The sequence below is a fragment of the Malaya genurostris genome, chromosome 3 (genome assembly GCF_030247185.1).
Source record: "Malaya genurostris strain Urasoe2022 chromosome 3, Malgen_1.1, whole genome shotgun sequence".
NCBI classification, from domain to species: Eukaryota; Metazoa; Arthropoda; class Insecta; order Diptera; family Culicidae; genus Malaya; species Malaya genurostris.
In genome coordinates, this window is record NC_080572.1 from 124,352,432 (window position 1) to 124,368,768 (window position 16,337).

General features: G+C 36.7%; 1 protein-coding gene across 1 annotated transcript in view; it reads right to left on the reverse strand.

The window, feature by feature from the left end:
• Positions 1-16,337, reverse strand: part of LOC131434883 (rho GTPase-activating protein Graf) — a 107,787-nt gene that overhangs the window by 89,867 nt on the left and 1,583 nt on the right. The window lies entirely within an intron of this gene.

A 16,337-nucleotide genomic window follows, 5' to 3' on the forward strand; every position in this document is an offset into this window, starting at 1 on the left:
TTTATTATTTACGCGATAGTATTGCGAATTTTTCTTCAGTTCCCTCGAACAAATGCTCAAGACTTTCCGGGACTTCAATATAGGATATTGTTGAAACGTTCACTCGGAAAGTCAATGAGTTTAGTGGTGCATCCGAACATCTTGAAACCGGAACATACTGAGTCGCGCGCGAATAATACCAATACTGAAATTTTTACTAACAAATATCCTTCTCCCGTGACACTTGTGGAGTGCGCAGTAGTATATACGGCCTCTAGTAACAACAAGTGTTGGACTAACATCCCTTCCCATTCCTTAGACGATCTACGTTCGGGCCTGGCCGGCGCCGGTACTGATAAATGAATTCTGGGGCTACCAGAAGATGTACATTGAAGGATGAATTACCAGTCCCAGGATGGATCATCTAGAAACTTCCTGTACAATTTCAGCTAATCCCGATCAGTAAAGGAGTAGCAACCAGGGGTGGTCGCTCAAGCTCAAGATGTCAGGCTTAACATTCATTTGAGAATAAATTATTATGAAAAAAGATTGTTTGAAACTCAATCGTGCAATCCACTTTGATAAACTCGGTGCACTGCTTATATTAACACATAGATCTATGGCATACGTACCAAATAAAATCTACGTAATACACAAATTACCAACACAAGTTAACTTGGTTTACTCTTGATCCTTAAGTGCATATGCCGCATATTTGGAAACATTCCCGAAAACAAAAGAAAGTCAGCAAAAATCAGACAACTAACTGCTCACAAGTTCCTATCACATGCATCCTCTTGCTCCTATGATGGCATTTGGTCACTAGAACTTAGGGACGGTATTCGAAAGGCAAAGTATCGATACCAAGGGTATCGGGATACTAAAATTTTGGGTATCGAATCAGACATAGGTATCAAAAAGGCAATAAAGTGTCGATACCTGTAAGTATCAATTGATAATTGCGCAGCAATAATTTCAAAATAAAATAAAATCGTCGACTTATTATTACATCAAAACAACGTATTGAGTAGATTACATCAGCTTGACTGAATACTTAGATGATTCTGATAGGAAATTATGCATCTTTTCGTGTAATATTACAACCTTTACGAATCACTACTCACTACTGATATAGGAATGAAAACGACACGGTACCCAGAGTCCGAGACTAGAAACCGTTCGATCACCCCACAGATAAAGCAACAATAGAAGCATAGCATGGAAAAGGATGGCGCAACAGAGAAGCACACACACAAGGATCAGCGTAAGGTTAGGAAAAGTATTTCACGTAGTTAGTAAAATGGAAAAAAGAAGGTTTTTTAATAAAAAAAACAAGTTAGACATCCGTAATTACACAGACAACAATTTTTGTGACCCAACCACGAACATATTAATGTAAACCAACGCAGTCGACTTGATGATAACCCTTTTGGTAACATCAAGCTCAGTAAGTAAGGGGGCATGCAGCGCCCTCACAAAATAGCTTTCATTGAATCTCATTGAGCTTGCAGCATTGCAAGAATAGCAACCCAACCGTGAAGGAAAAACAAGTCACCTTTCAGGCAAGCCTTCACGTCAGCGTAAAAGCGACAAGCAACAACTAAAATATCTTTTCACGGGCACCGGTCGCTGTCATTGACATAGTGACAGTGGTTTCGGTTCGCGGCTCTCAGCAATTTTTGGTAGAACTTCGTAAGAAAGTTGGATGAACTTTCTATTTAAAAGCACAAGCTCGGCTTGTACTAAAATCATCGGGCTTCACCCGAAAGAAAATGTTAGGAGCTTAAAAACCCATAGCTGGAAAGAGTTAGAGGTAGTCAGTCTCAGAGTGTTCGCGGAAAATATCCGTTAGTCTCGGGTGTCGGCCCGTAGACAAGTTAGTTCAAATCAGTGAGTTCAAGTCGGTTCCCCGTAGGTCGCGACCGTCAATCAAGTTTTTAGAAAAAAACTCGCGAAACAGACCCTGGTCAATAAGAATTGTATAAGCCTAGAAAAAACAGAAACTAAGTGTATAGTGAAGAATAGAGCCTGGTCAATAAGAATGTTCGGATGCGCCAACAGTAGTTTGTGTACATAGTGTATAAGCTAGAAAAAAACAGAAACTAAGTGTATAGTAATAAAGACAAGAAAAAAAAGGTTTACAAAGAAAACGTATTAAAATTTTCCGTTGAAAAAAAGAAACACCCCTTTCGCTCTTTCCTCGCGCCGCCGCTCGGACGGACAGCGTATGCAAACATATGAACATAATTTCATATCAGAATCATATACAGTATTCAGTTGATGGTTTTCTCTCACTGCACTCTCTTTCAGCGCACCCGTGGGACGAAGCGAAATTGTCGAGAACGAATTTCAACGGCGGCTAGTCCACGTCATACCAATACATGCGCGAACTTGGCGCTTCGTCGAAGCCGAAGAAATAAAAATGTTCCATTGGGGACGGGTATAGCGTGATGCCTTCCACGGAACCCACCTGGGTTCTGGTTTCTTCTGTCCTGAAGAGGCGAATGACCTTAAGGTTAAAGCCTCTATAGATGAAACAAAAAAAAATGTTCCGTCGTAATGGGAATTGATTTAAATCTTTTGTGATACTGTAAGTATCGGGACCAAAAGTATCGATACTAACAGTATCGCTCTGATACCAAAAATACTCGATTCTTAAAGGAAAGTATCGACTCGGTATCGGACATCGCTACTAGAATGGTGTCGACTGGGTGCTATAGTCTTCTGTGTTAGAGGCAAAATGAGATGATGCGAATTGGTTTGTATGTAATAACTCATTCCAAACAAGTCAAGTATTTATTTTTCCTATTGCTTGAGTGTATTCAAACCCCTTAAGGTGGCTTTAAATTGCCTTTCATTTATCCAGGCTTCTAGTTGTCCACTCATGAAAACCGTCTGAAATATTCTTTGCAATATTCATAGATTACCATTTTTCTTATCCTAAAAGAAATAGACGTATAAAACCAAATACGTCTTATGAGTGAATGTAACTATAGGAAAAATATTCAGATTTGTGCAATATCATACTATGTCCTCAGGGTGTAATTGGCTGGCACCGAAAACAGAAAAGTTGGATACGATTGGTAAGAAAAACAGCATTGGGTGCAAACTGGAGTATGTCTATACAAAAGCTGAAGAATATAAACTAAATACGGGTCGATCACTTGCCATTTGCAAGAGATCGAAGGTCTTTCTGTAGTGTTTGCTCTGCCTTTTTTAATTCTCCTAATGTTGTAATGATACCTTTCTCATATTACTTATATTTTCAAAAGCATCACTAGAAGCTCCTGTCAAGATTTTTATTTCAAACTTTTATGAAATCTTACTTTGGTATAAACTATCAACACCTTTTCAATTTGTTAACAGTTATGTCAAGTTCATATAGATTTAAATGTGGCAATCCTGCGCGCTATACAAATTTAACAAAGCACGCTATGTGCTAGGCGGTAGGGGTTTCTTTTCTACTAGTACACTGGTGTGTACCGATTCAGCATCATTTTGTATGACGGTTTGAAAGTTTTTATATTCATTGCCCTATAATTTCGGAACCTGAAGTCGGATCTGGATGAAATTGCACATAATTTTTAAAGAAACTGAGAGCTTTATTTTAATCAAGATTTGTGGAAATCGGTTCAACCGTTGCTGAGAAATCAAAGTGAGTTCCGGTTTTGAAGCTTTTTATCACTATTATCGTTGCTTACGGAAACCGGAAACCGAGGGCAAGTAGTCCCAAAGTAGTCTTATATATCCACCAACTAACAAGATCTTCCAACGTGATGAATTTACGCAGTGAGTTTTATACAAATTTGCAACTCGTTTCGCCATAATTTTGAAAAATTCCTCATGAAATTGAAATTCTTTCACTTATCACGCTGTTCTACCGAAGCCAAAAATCAGATCTGGATCAAATATGGACTTTTCGGGGACCTTTTAAAGAGTTTATTAACCTTTCATTTGCATCTTAGTTTGTAAAAATCGGTTAAGAAATTTCCGAGAAAATTGAGTGCACATTTTCTCGTAGATTTGCACGTATTGCCTTGTTATTTCGGAACCGGAAATCTGATAAATTCTATGGGACCATAAGGCCTTTCGTTTGAATCAAAGTTTTTAAAAATTGGTCACCCCATCTCTGAGAAAAATGAGTGACAAGTTTTTCATTTTGTTTTAGTTTTGGTGCATATCACCCTGTAACTCCGAAATCGGGAGTGGGATAGGGATAAAATTCAACAGCGATCTATGGGACCATAAGACCTTTCATTTGAATCTAAGTTTGTGAAAATCGATTCATACACACACAGACATTTGCTCAGTTCGTCGAGCTGTGTCGAATTGTATATTACATTCGGCCCTTCGGGCCTCGGTTCAACAGTCGGTTTTCACAGTGATTGTATAGAAATATATGAGAAAGGCTAAAATATGTGCGGATATAAAAAGTGCGGTTTTCGGTAACGTCATTTATACTATCATACCACTGGAAACAGAAGTTTTCTCTTCAAACTTGATCCACAACATATTAGTAGCTTTCATACGAGCCTAAGCTTGTTAAAATCGGTTAACCATCTCCGAGAAAATTGAACGGAGAGAAAAAAGGTGTTTTGTCGGTTACGTGTCTGAAGCATTTGAACACTCGATCGACAGAAAAGAATATGTTTTATCTGTGACCTTGAACAAACTGGATATTGGTGACTCAATGTTATTTGATTCTACTGCTTTGTAACATTCCTGTGTATTTTTATTGTTATTTTTTGTGGTTTGCGTTTGGAATGATCCTTCACATATATTTACCTTAGAACTTGGTTCGTAACGTATGAAACGAGTTTTACCGTTCCGGTTACTAATAATTCAGGTAAATTTGTGATCATACTACTCAAATAAAAATTCAACCATCCATCCATGAACCAAATTTTTATTGAATAAGCCTAATTAAATGGATCAGTACTCCGATCAAAATTGATTCTTAAGAACAATAGAATTTTTGTAACATTTAGCTTGTTTTATGGACAAAAAATTATTCAAATAGTGATGGAAACTCGAATTGCAAACTGCATTCGACTTAGATCGCGTATAGCGCTGACTTAGGTAATTCATCAACTGCATCTTATTTTAGTCAGAGATAAATCGAGATTAGCCTACAACTGCACTAATAGGAAATCGGAAGCCGATAAATGCTGATCACTCAAAGTGACTTCAACGAACGAAAGAAAAATTCAGCAGGAAACTTGTTTTCGCGTATTATTTTCATCACAGTAGTAATTTTCCATTACACATCCCTCGTGTCTTGGAAGATAAAAGCAAAAGTGCGTATACCAGAAATAAAGAGAAAAAAGCATATTATCGCATAGGCACTGCTATAGATAGACCAGATGAGAGCTGTTTCGTTCATTTCGGTCAACCACGTTACAGTTCACCATAATTAATCACTGGGAAAGTAGTTGCAGTACATTGCAGACGACGCTGTGTTGGCGGTATTTCCGCAAGTTATTTTCTATTTTATAGGGCTGTCGTGAACACGGTTTCATGGAAAACAAGATTTGAAATGGTCCTGTCTCGCACTTTTCATTTCTCGTACCTCGCGACTGGTATTTAATGGCCTTAAATATCACTTAATTTATATGGTTGAAATGCGTACTTCCACATCACTGAGTAGGAAGTAATATGGCACGTGGTTGTCATCAATTGACCAACAAGTTGAGGCATCTCAATATTAGCCCTCATTATTGTGTTACTTTTGGAAAGCGCCCGTATAAGTTTACGCAAGATGAAATGGAAACATTTTTTCGAGATTATAAACAAAACAGCAACACTTGGATTTGGATATGATAGGAGTGGATTTCTGAAAGATTGATTATGGACCAGATGTTTTCCTCTCCACGAATGCGGAACTACGCCTCTTTCAGTTCATCGTCTGTTAGTAAGCTTTTTGGCAGCCTATAATCACAGCGTTCTGAAACAGAACTATATTTTATAGACTACACGTGACAATTGAAACACAAACAGTTTGATTAACTTTTTTTATTGATTATTGTTTGGCAAGAAAAAAATGTTTTAAGTCATACTCGGATAATACACATTTATCGGATTGAGTAGATTTGAACATACAACTTTGGAAGGATTTTTTTTTGTTTTTTGGTTTGCTTCCTAGGACGTTCTTCCAATAAACGGTTCATGTAAAACGTAAACTGTGACGTGTGGTTGTTCTTTTATTGGTTCATTCAGACAATATCGGCTATAGCCACAATAAATTGGACAATATCGACATTAATATGTAACTAAACGACAACTCGCCTGTTAGTCGGTTATCCGAAGTTTTACGATTTTCACCGAATTCACAATACCACATAACACGATAAAAAGTTAAAACATTTTCGGTAGCAGGCTACCCGGAACAATTAGTACATGATAATATTTTTAGATTCCAAGAATACCCGCAGTCGAATATTAATCACTGTCGGTATTAATCAACATGTAAGGAACAATCCAGCTTGCGCAATGTAAAACAACGAACTATTCCCAAGCATTGCTGCTTCAAAATAGCATTTTCACCTCAATTGGTCCTTATTAAAAACAGAATAGCAAAATGCGAATAATATTGTAAAACAGAAAAAAAACATTGTAGCAAATTTCATTCAAAGCTTCTTTCTCGAACAGCCGTAAAGCCTAACATTTTTTAATCAACAAATTAGAATGGTAAAATATAGATCCTAGTCATTATACAACTGTATATAAAGACTAAAACTATTACTAAAACCTGTTTTAATCCACATAGTGGTGTGATGATGCCTTTCTGGAATTATTCTTCATCTCGTATATGTTCAAGCAAAATTAATCAAAATATTACAAATTAAACAAGTTTAGAACTCAGCTTTAAAGACTTCTTTTGCATAATACTACTACATTCAAATATATTTGAATTTAAGTTAGCGAAAATCGATTCAACCATATTTGAGAAAATGAAGCGAGCTTTATTTTCAAGATTTTTACCACTATTTCCGGAATTACCGGATCCGAAAACTGGATACCGGTATAGTGAAATTTGGATCATTAAACCATCAGATAATCTGAACGAGAACAAATTGGAACATTTTCAAACACAACTTAGAAGATATTTTAAGATTTTCTATGGCGGTTTGAAATTCTGAAAACTTATCATCTTGTAATGTTAGAATCGGAAGTCGGAATCGGATATTTTCATGGGACTATCAGACCTGTTAATTTATGTTTGATTTTATGAAAATATGATATTAACTTGGTTTGGTCCTAGACTGTCTTGATGTACAAAATAGAGAAATTTATTAACCAAATTAAAGAATTTGATGCTCATCACATGGTTGTCTATGAAAAATAATACTTTTTAAATTTGGACTTTTTCATTTATAGCACCCAATCGCCGGAACCAGAAATCGAATGGTATCTAACGATCTCTCAGTTGAATCTAAGACGGCAAAAATCGGTGAAGTCATCTTAGAAAAACCCTTGTTAATCCACCTAGTGATGTGATAATGCCTTTCTCTTTCTTCAAAATAGTCTCATGATTTTTTTATCTTTTTATAAAATAATTTCTGGCACTAATTTGAGCTCATTTTTTATTTTTGACTTTGAGAAGAGTGATGCTAATCTAAAAAACCCTTCTTAGTCCGCTTAGTGGAATTTTCATAGATCTTGAAAAATCACCATAGAAAGGTAGGAGTACATGAAATTTCCGGAATCGAAAAATTTTTTTGGATACCAAAAGACTAAGAATTGCATGAAACGTAGAGATTTAGTGTTATCTTGAAAAAAAAAATTTTCGAATAAAGACTGTCCCAAAAAGTATGGACCCACTTCGATTTCGCTGTAAATAATTCACAAGTGTTAGATATTCAAATTTTATTCGATATACTGATAATATTAGACTACAAAAACAGAATATTTTTCTCAACATTTCCTACTTAGCCTTTGTAGACTAGCTGGCACATCTTCTTGCGAACGTTCCTCATTAAATTTCGTACAGACTTCTTGGCGACAAGTTTTGACACTTTTTTCCAATCTTTTTCGAACTGTTGAATGGTTTCGGCTGCCGAGACATGTTTCCTAAGATGTGCCTTCGTTAATGCCCAAAATTCCTCAATTGGTCGAAGTTTTGGGCAGTTCGGTGGATTCATGTCTTTTGGGACGGAAGTGACATTTTTGGTAGTATACCATTCTACCGTTGATTTCGAGTAGTGGCAAGAAGCAAGATCTGGCCAGAAGACAACAGGATCCTTGTGGCTTCAAATCATGGGTAGAAGTCGTTTTTGTAAACATTCCTTGATGTATATTTCGCTGTTCATTGAAGCAGTGGTGATGAAGGGTTTTGAAATTTTATCGCAGCTACAAATTGCTTGCCAGACCATAGCTTTCTTACCAAATTTTTCGACTTCAATCGATGTCTCGGACTGGTTTAACACTTGCCCTTCTCGCACCGTATAATATTGTGGTCCCGGCAAGGATTTGTAATCGCGTTTCACGTAGGTTTCGTCGTCCATGATTATGCAGTTCAAATTTCCAGCAATAATCGTATTGTACAGCTTTCGAACCCTCGGCCTGATCGATGCTTCTTGTTTCGGACTACATTTTGTTTTTTTCTGCTTCTTATAGGTTCGAAGATTCAAACGATCTTTAGCACGAAGAACATTTGACTTCGAAGTGCCCACTTTTTTGGCCACATCCCGAACTGAAACCTCCTTCTTTTGATCGAACGCCTTCAGTATACGTTTATCCAACTGAGGGTTAGCAGCACCTTTTTTTCGACCCGTTTTCGGTTTATCCTCGAAGGTGTTATCCTCACCGAACTTCCTGATTACATTTCGCACGGCTTTTCACTTACCCCTTCCAATTTTGCTATCTTTCTCAGTGACAGTCCGCATTCTGTGCACCATATATACACAATTTTTCGACGTTGTTCTGCTGAAAGTCAACGTATTTTGAAACAAACTAATGAAAACGAATAAACAACTGCACAAGTGGTTAGAGAAAAGTGTAAACAACAGGACGCAGTCATAAAAATTGACAGATTCTGAACCATTGCAAAATGGAAGCGGTTTTTGGTTGCGTCCATACTTTCTGGGACAGTCTTTAATCAACTTTCTGGGACGTCGATTTTCCAAAAAAAATTGTTTTGATATGACACTAAATCTCGACGTTTCATGCAATTCTAAGTCGTTTGACATCAAAAAAAATTTCAATTTCGGAAATCTCATGTACTCCCCCCTATGGTAATTTTTCTAGATCGAAAATTTTCAAACCTTAACCGCCGGGTAGCACCCCTTACCAATGTCCGATTTAGCTCAAATTTTGCATGGGGACTTTTTTCGAGGTGCTCAAACTTTTGAACAATAGCGCTTAACGAAATTAGAGGTGATCCCAAAATATTGGCACCTTTATATACATTAGAGCGATAAAAAACAACGTGTTTGTAGGTTACGTCACTTATACCATCATATCGTCGGAACCCAAAGTCGCAATCGTTTGATCTTCGAACAAGATCAATGACCTAATAGTAGCTTTTTAACGAGCTTAAGCTTGTTAAAATCGGTTTAGCCATCTCTGAGAAAATGGCGCGGTAAAAACACAACGCATTTTGTCGGTTACGTCACTTATACCAACATAACTCCGAAACCAGAAGTTGCAGCCATTTGATCTTTGAACTTAATCAATAGTACACAGAGAGAGAGACTCAGAGAGAGAGAGAGAGAGACTCATTTTCCGATCTCGTCGAATTGTATATAACACTATGGGTCTCCGAGGTTCCGTTCGAGAGTCGGTTTTTCCAGCAATTCTAATACCTTTCTATAGAGAAAGCAAAAAACTACTGACATTATTTTAATTTTTGTAGTGCATATTATCCTATAATTGCGGAACCGGAAGCCGAATCCAAATGAAATTCGAGAACTGTGTATGAGATCGCAAATCCTATCATTTGGATCTAAGTATGTGAAAATCGATTCAACCATCTCCGAGAAAATTGAGTGATATCATTTTCACTTTTTGGTGCATGTCACCCTGCAATTATTGGTACATATCACCCTGCAAACTTATTGCCTTAGAACAGCCGAATATTGCCAAAAGCTGTGATAGATTTTACATTAGGTTTAAGAGTTACTTTTCCATATTTTTACCTCTGGAAAATGCCTTGGTATTATATTCCTTTAGTGAAATTTGGCCATATGTTTCAAACACATTTCGCAGCCGATTCTTAAGACCTTCTGGGTCGAGGCTCGAACATACGGCAATCGGCTTGTAAGACCAGCTACGCATTGAACCGCCAACCCGGATTTTTACCTTTACCTAATTTTTATAAGTTCACTCAACCATACTACCAGTCTTAGAAATTCTATTTTAACCCACTATAAGCTAAGCTACACCTATTTTTATAAAAATAGGTATAGAATTCGCTCAAATTTTAGAAAAATTTTCCGAGGCCCGGAGGGCCGAATGACATATACCGATCGATTCAGCTCGACGAACTGAGTAAATGTCCGTGTGTGTGTATGTGTGTGTGTATGTGTGTGTGTATGTGTGTGTGTCTGTATGTGTGTTGTCAACTAAGAGGTCGAGATCTCAGAGATGGCTAGGCCGATTTTGATCAAATCAGTCGCAAATGAAAGGTCTCCCCGTCACCCAAAACGCTATTGAATAGTTTTGAGATCGGATGTTTACTTTTTGAGTTATACGAAGTTTTATGTCAAAATTTTCAGTTTTTTTACAGTATCTGTCACAATTGACCTTGAAAACAGAATATGTTTTCAGACTTAGATTTGGCACGGTAATAGCTATCCTACAAGCCATAAATTGTTTAAATCCGTCCATTTTTAACGGAGATATCGAAATTTTTGTGTAAACGACTTTTCCCCCTATTCCAGCAGTAGGAGTTTTGAGCGCTGTATGACAAAGAAATGCTTGGGAGCAACGGAAAACACGATTTTTTATACTGTTACATACAATTGTTTCTAATTACCAAAAAGACTGTGTACAGCATCCTTTTTCATGACATTTAGCCTCGGACAGATTTTAGCACGGCTCGTTTTTGGCAACATAATCGTTCGAATATGGCATATGTAAGCCAAATGATGGCAAAGATGGCAGCATTTTCGAGTTGAAAGTAATTCCATAATAATATTGATTTAAACTATACCATTCGAATCAGATGATGGCAGAATTTTTTTTATTATATTGTTTTAAACTACTTACAGCAATAAATGCTGGAAGAACATAACATCCATATACCATTCGAATCAGTTCGTCGAGATCAGCAAATGCGTGTGTGACAAAAAATTTCACTCAATTTTCTCGGAAAATTTCTTTTCTACCAATTCAGATTCATACGAAAAGTCGTATGCTCCCAAACAAAGTTCCTGAATTATGTTTGGTTCCGACCTCTGGTTCCGGAACTACAGGATGATATGTGAAACGAAATCAAAATTGTGTAACTCATTCTTCTCGTAGATGGCTGAACCGATCTAAGATTCAAATGAAATCTAAGAGTCATCTAAGATTCAAATGAAAAGTTTCAAGATTCTATAAAACATCTTGCTCTTCAGTCAGATCCAACTTCCGGTTTCGGGGATACAGGGTGATTAGTATAAAAATGTCTATTCCACATAAATTAATCAGGTTTATCGGGTTAGCAGATTTGGATAGTCGATAAAAAATAACTTTTTTCAGTTTTAGTGGTATTCAGTTTTCGATTCAGAAGGCACCTAAAAATTTAATTCGTGCTATGATTTCTCAAAGATGTCTTCACTGATTTTCAAATATTTTGATTGAAACGTAAACTATACAGCTACTCAGGTGAGTTTATCTGACTTCGTCCATACCGATTTTAGAATTCCGGTTCCAGTATAAAATCGTTTCTCAAAGCTCAATCGTTTTCTCAAAAAAAACCTAATCAAATTTCAGAAACAAAAATTCAAATTAAAATAAACTTATATACAAAATTAATTAATTTTATACATACATACAAAAATTAATTAATTTTATTCAATTATGACTTCCGGTTCTCGAATGACATGATGATGAATTTTTAAAATTCAAACCGATATAGAAGATGACAATCCCGAAAAGCATCAAAGTTGGACTCAAAACTGTTGTAATTTATTCGTCATATGGCCATACGAATCGGTTTGGGTTATGCTGGTTCCTGAATACCGGCTCTGGAAGTACCATAAATTACCCTAAACTCTAAAGTGGAGATTACTTCGACATATCATGGAAAGTTTAATCGATTGTTACACTTTTAGTTTCAAATTCGATCCGATTTGTAGTTTCGACATTACAGAGTTATGAGTGATTAAAATCTCAAATTGTCGCTTAAAACGACGAACATTAGAATAATGTCATGAAAACTGTGAAACACCGAAGAATGTTCATGCAAAAAACACATGCGGATTGATAAAAAAGGTATCATCTCACTGCTAGGTGGATTAAGCACGTTTTTATAACAAATTTTTACTACAAATATTTTTCAAAAATCGGAGCTGCACTATACTTCGACTTTTCAAAAGTATTCGATAAAGTATCCCATGATGTTGCCGTCCTGAAGCTGCAGCAAACGAGATTTCCACATGGTTAACCAAATGATTGCAATCATATGCTTCAGGACGGTCTGCGTTAGTCAGAATTGACACCAAACGCTCAAGTTCCCTCACGAAAGTCATTTAATACCACTTATATTTGTTTTATTTATCAACAATCAATCAATGCAATCACAAAATAACACGATAACTACTAGCTATGTATAGTATTGAGCAATGGCGTTCGTTTATTGAAGTGCTTATGCGCTTGTTCAGTGCTGTTTTGAAAAAAAATGGAATCCATTCGTGATTTAGGTGATTTATTGGACAATCTTTGAGGGCACAATTTTCAATTTTAAAATCACTGTGGAATTATGCATGACTGAACATTCACATCATCTGATTCATGTACAGAGTTTTGTTAAGCCTTTTTAAACAATAAATAGGTGGCACAAAATCAGTCGAGACATCCTGACAAAAGTGGTTTTTCTCGTGTCGGGAATTTCACCTCGTTGATCATTCATTCAACGAAACAACTCATTCATCCGTTTGACTTCTGATTATAGGAAAATGTGTGAGGTGCGTGCGCTTCTTCGGTTGCAAATGCGATGGGGTTGGCTTCCTTTTCCAAAGAACCAACACCCATTATATTCGAAAGGTACAAAATAATCGCATGTCTCGATCCTACAGATGAGTACGTGCTGTGAACAAAAGAAAGTAGGCTTATACAGCAATTAGATGGAATACATAATAATGGTTTATCATTTCATTCCATGCTCTCAATCTCCATGTTAGGGGTGTTGAACTGACGACGCTACTAGACATTTCATTGGAGAACAAAGTGGAACCTCAGTGATCCGCGTTGTGTCGCATTTCGAATACACACAGAGGAACAAACAATCACGCTCTGAGCACGTAATTTCGAACAGTAAAGCAAACATCACATACATTACTCAAACTGATTGAAGCTAATCTGTTTTCGACGGACAGAGAAAGTATGACCACAGAGGTGTTTAATTTTCAATTATCTATCGTTACCGAATGAAGCGTGGTAGAAGATTATTGGTTTTTTTTGTACCAAAATAAGTAACAATGATATAAATACCCAAAATGTTATTTAGTACGGTCACGATTGATTAAAATTCGGTACTCTCTGATTAGCAGATAAAAGCATTCGCTTTCCGATAACTTAATGACTTTAGACATACTGTATTAGAAAAAAACTAATTAAAACTTCACACTATTACTAATGAAGCTTTCGCGACAACTCTGTAATGTTTTGTCAGCTTTTCACCGTACAAAAATGCAATGCAAGTAAAACGGAAATGAGCCGAACCATAAATCATTGAAAAAGAAAAGTTCGCACACGGTACCTTGAAATGCTATTATCTATTCATTTCACGATCGCGCTGGATACGAGGCAAATGGTACATAGCAATGAGTGCAACCCTCCACCTCCTCACGTCAGCATCATCACAATCATCAGCAGCAGCAACGGCATCATTATCATCAACAGTTTCAGCAACGTCAGCATGGCAGTTGGCGGAGCAATTCGTTGAACATTCAATAAAATATCGCTCGTTTTTCGACTATGTAAGTGCTATTATGCTGTCGTTTTTTTACAATTTCTGATTTTGTAAGTAATAGAGATGCTGTAAAATTATTTAAAAACGGGAATGACGTGTCAATGGACTCTCGATAATTACTACAAGCGAAATCAGGATTTGTACATTCCGATACGAAACTTGACCTCCTGTTTCAACCGATTTTCTACATATTCATACTTAAAAGTAAAAGAGAATTGCTATTATTCTATCCTTGCAAGTCTAAGCTCGGACATATGACAACTGGCTTGCGAGATCAGCACTTTATTATTTACCTCACAATAAGTAATAACTCCGGTTCCGGGTTTAGCCAAAACAACACTATCAACACTTTTTTGTTTTGATCGAAAGACATTCTTTGAGATGTCGATGTTTCCGTTCAAATAAAACCTTCATTATTAGGACCATGAGATACTCGAATGCAGTTTATCTGACGCAAACGAAAGAGTAAGCAAAAACGCTACACGTAAACAAAATAAGCTTTTTGGCGTCGAATGTCTTCCAATCTCACATACACATGCGCGTTTTACGAAGATTTCTACCAACAACGGATTCGGATCATGGAGTAACGGACAAACAACACTGGCTTTCTGAGAAATTTTCGTTTTTAAAACTCATCAGCGGAAAAGAATCGCACGATAGCAACACTTTTGAGTGTTCTCGAGTGGCGCAAAACGGGGTTGAACACAAGTAAAAGAAATGGAAGAAGCCAGCGGAGTTGGGACACAGATTTCCTTTTGCGAACGTGTTGAATCAGTATCCAATGTCCGGGCTTTCATCCCCCACTAGCATAGGTTTACCAGGAGCCAAAAACATGGTATTAACTGCATGACGTGACAATTAACTACAGATTGCTAAATAACTTTTTATTGGAACAACCAATAAAAAGCTGTGAGGTGAAAAGAGGTCACGATCGAAGATTTGTCCATCGCCCGTTTAGGAAGAGAAGAGCTCCGCTGTGCACCATGATGTCATTCGAATTTGTTTTTGCTTTGATCATTTAATTTCGCACCTTTCGCAGTAGAACGATGTGCGTATTTCACAGTTTTTCATATAACGGCGCTTTTTCTCATTTGCACACATAATTGAAATAACTCCGAATTTAATAAAATTACAGCGAACTTTTCGTGGTAATAACATTTTGACTGTTAATATAAATGCACAGCAGTGACTTCCTAACAGTCAACAATTTTCGTTTCTGGAAATTTCTAACTTTTTCATGACCCATACTATTTAGTTCTTATGCAACGTATAAATCAATTTATCCCCTATACTACGAAAATTGTTTACTACTTCACTTTTTTCATATATCACCTATACGTTTTAAAGTATTAAAAAAGGATAGGATAGATATTGAAAATATTATCATTTGACACATTTAGACAAATCAAAATAACCATCGGTGCGTTTTTTTTTGTCGCATTTCATTTATCCCTTCAAAGGGTATTCTGCAGATTCTAAGCCACTATCGAAATGATAAATTCTTTGCTAGACATGTACTTGGCCCGGTCACCGGTGCTGGTCCGTGTGCCCGTATGCTTTTAAGCGTCCATCAGTGTTGCCATTTATTTCTGTGCTCGAATGATTACTCGCAGTAAGATTTCCGAGATATTCGAAAATGTAAGAATAATTGTATGTTTGAAGCGTTCTCATCGGATGGCGAGGAAGTCGCGAGTTCGAACATCACGTCATGCTCGTAAACGAGTTTGAATTTTCATGTGTTTTTACGTTTTTCTGTACGCACAAGATTTCGCACGAGCATACGTGTTGTGATAAGTTCGGGTCTTTATCATACTTGTTCAGAATATAATTTAGAAACTCACTATAGGAATCACGTTGGTGTGCACCCCGGGCTACTTCGTTCCTTCCGTTTACTATAACCATAATCAACCTTTACGATAACCTGATGTTTAGTCTTTTATTTACACTAGTGCATTATTTTTATTTCACCTAACCGGCTAAGCTATGGCCATTTAAAGTTGGCCTGGAGTAATATCTTGTATATAGAAGTAACAATTTGATAAACATAATATTATAGAATAGCGACAAATAGACAAGAATTTCATTAATGTCTCTATAACCGTAAGCATTTTCAAATTTGCTAGATAAAGTCACAGTTATAAAGAGCACAAATCATCTGGCAAAAGCAATTTCGCAGAACTTACTGAGTAGTAAGAAACCATAAGCGTAGAAATAAGTATAATTTAAAAGTAATAAAATCTAC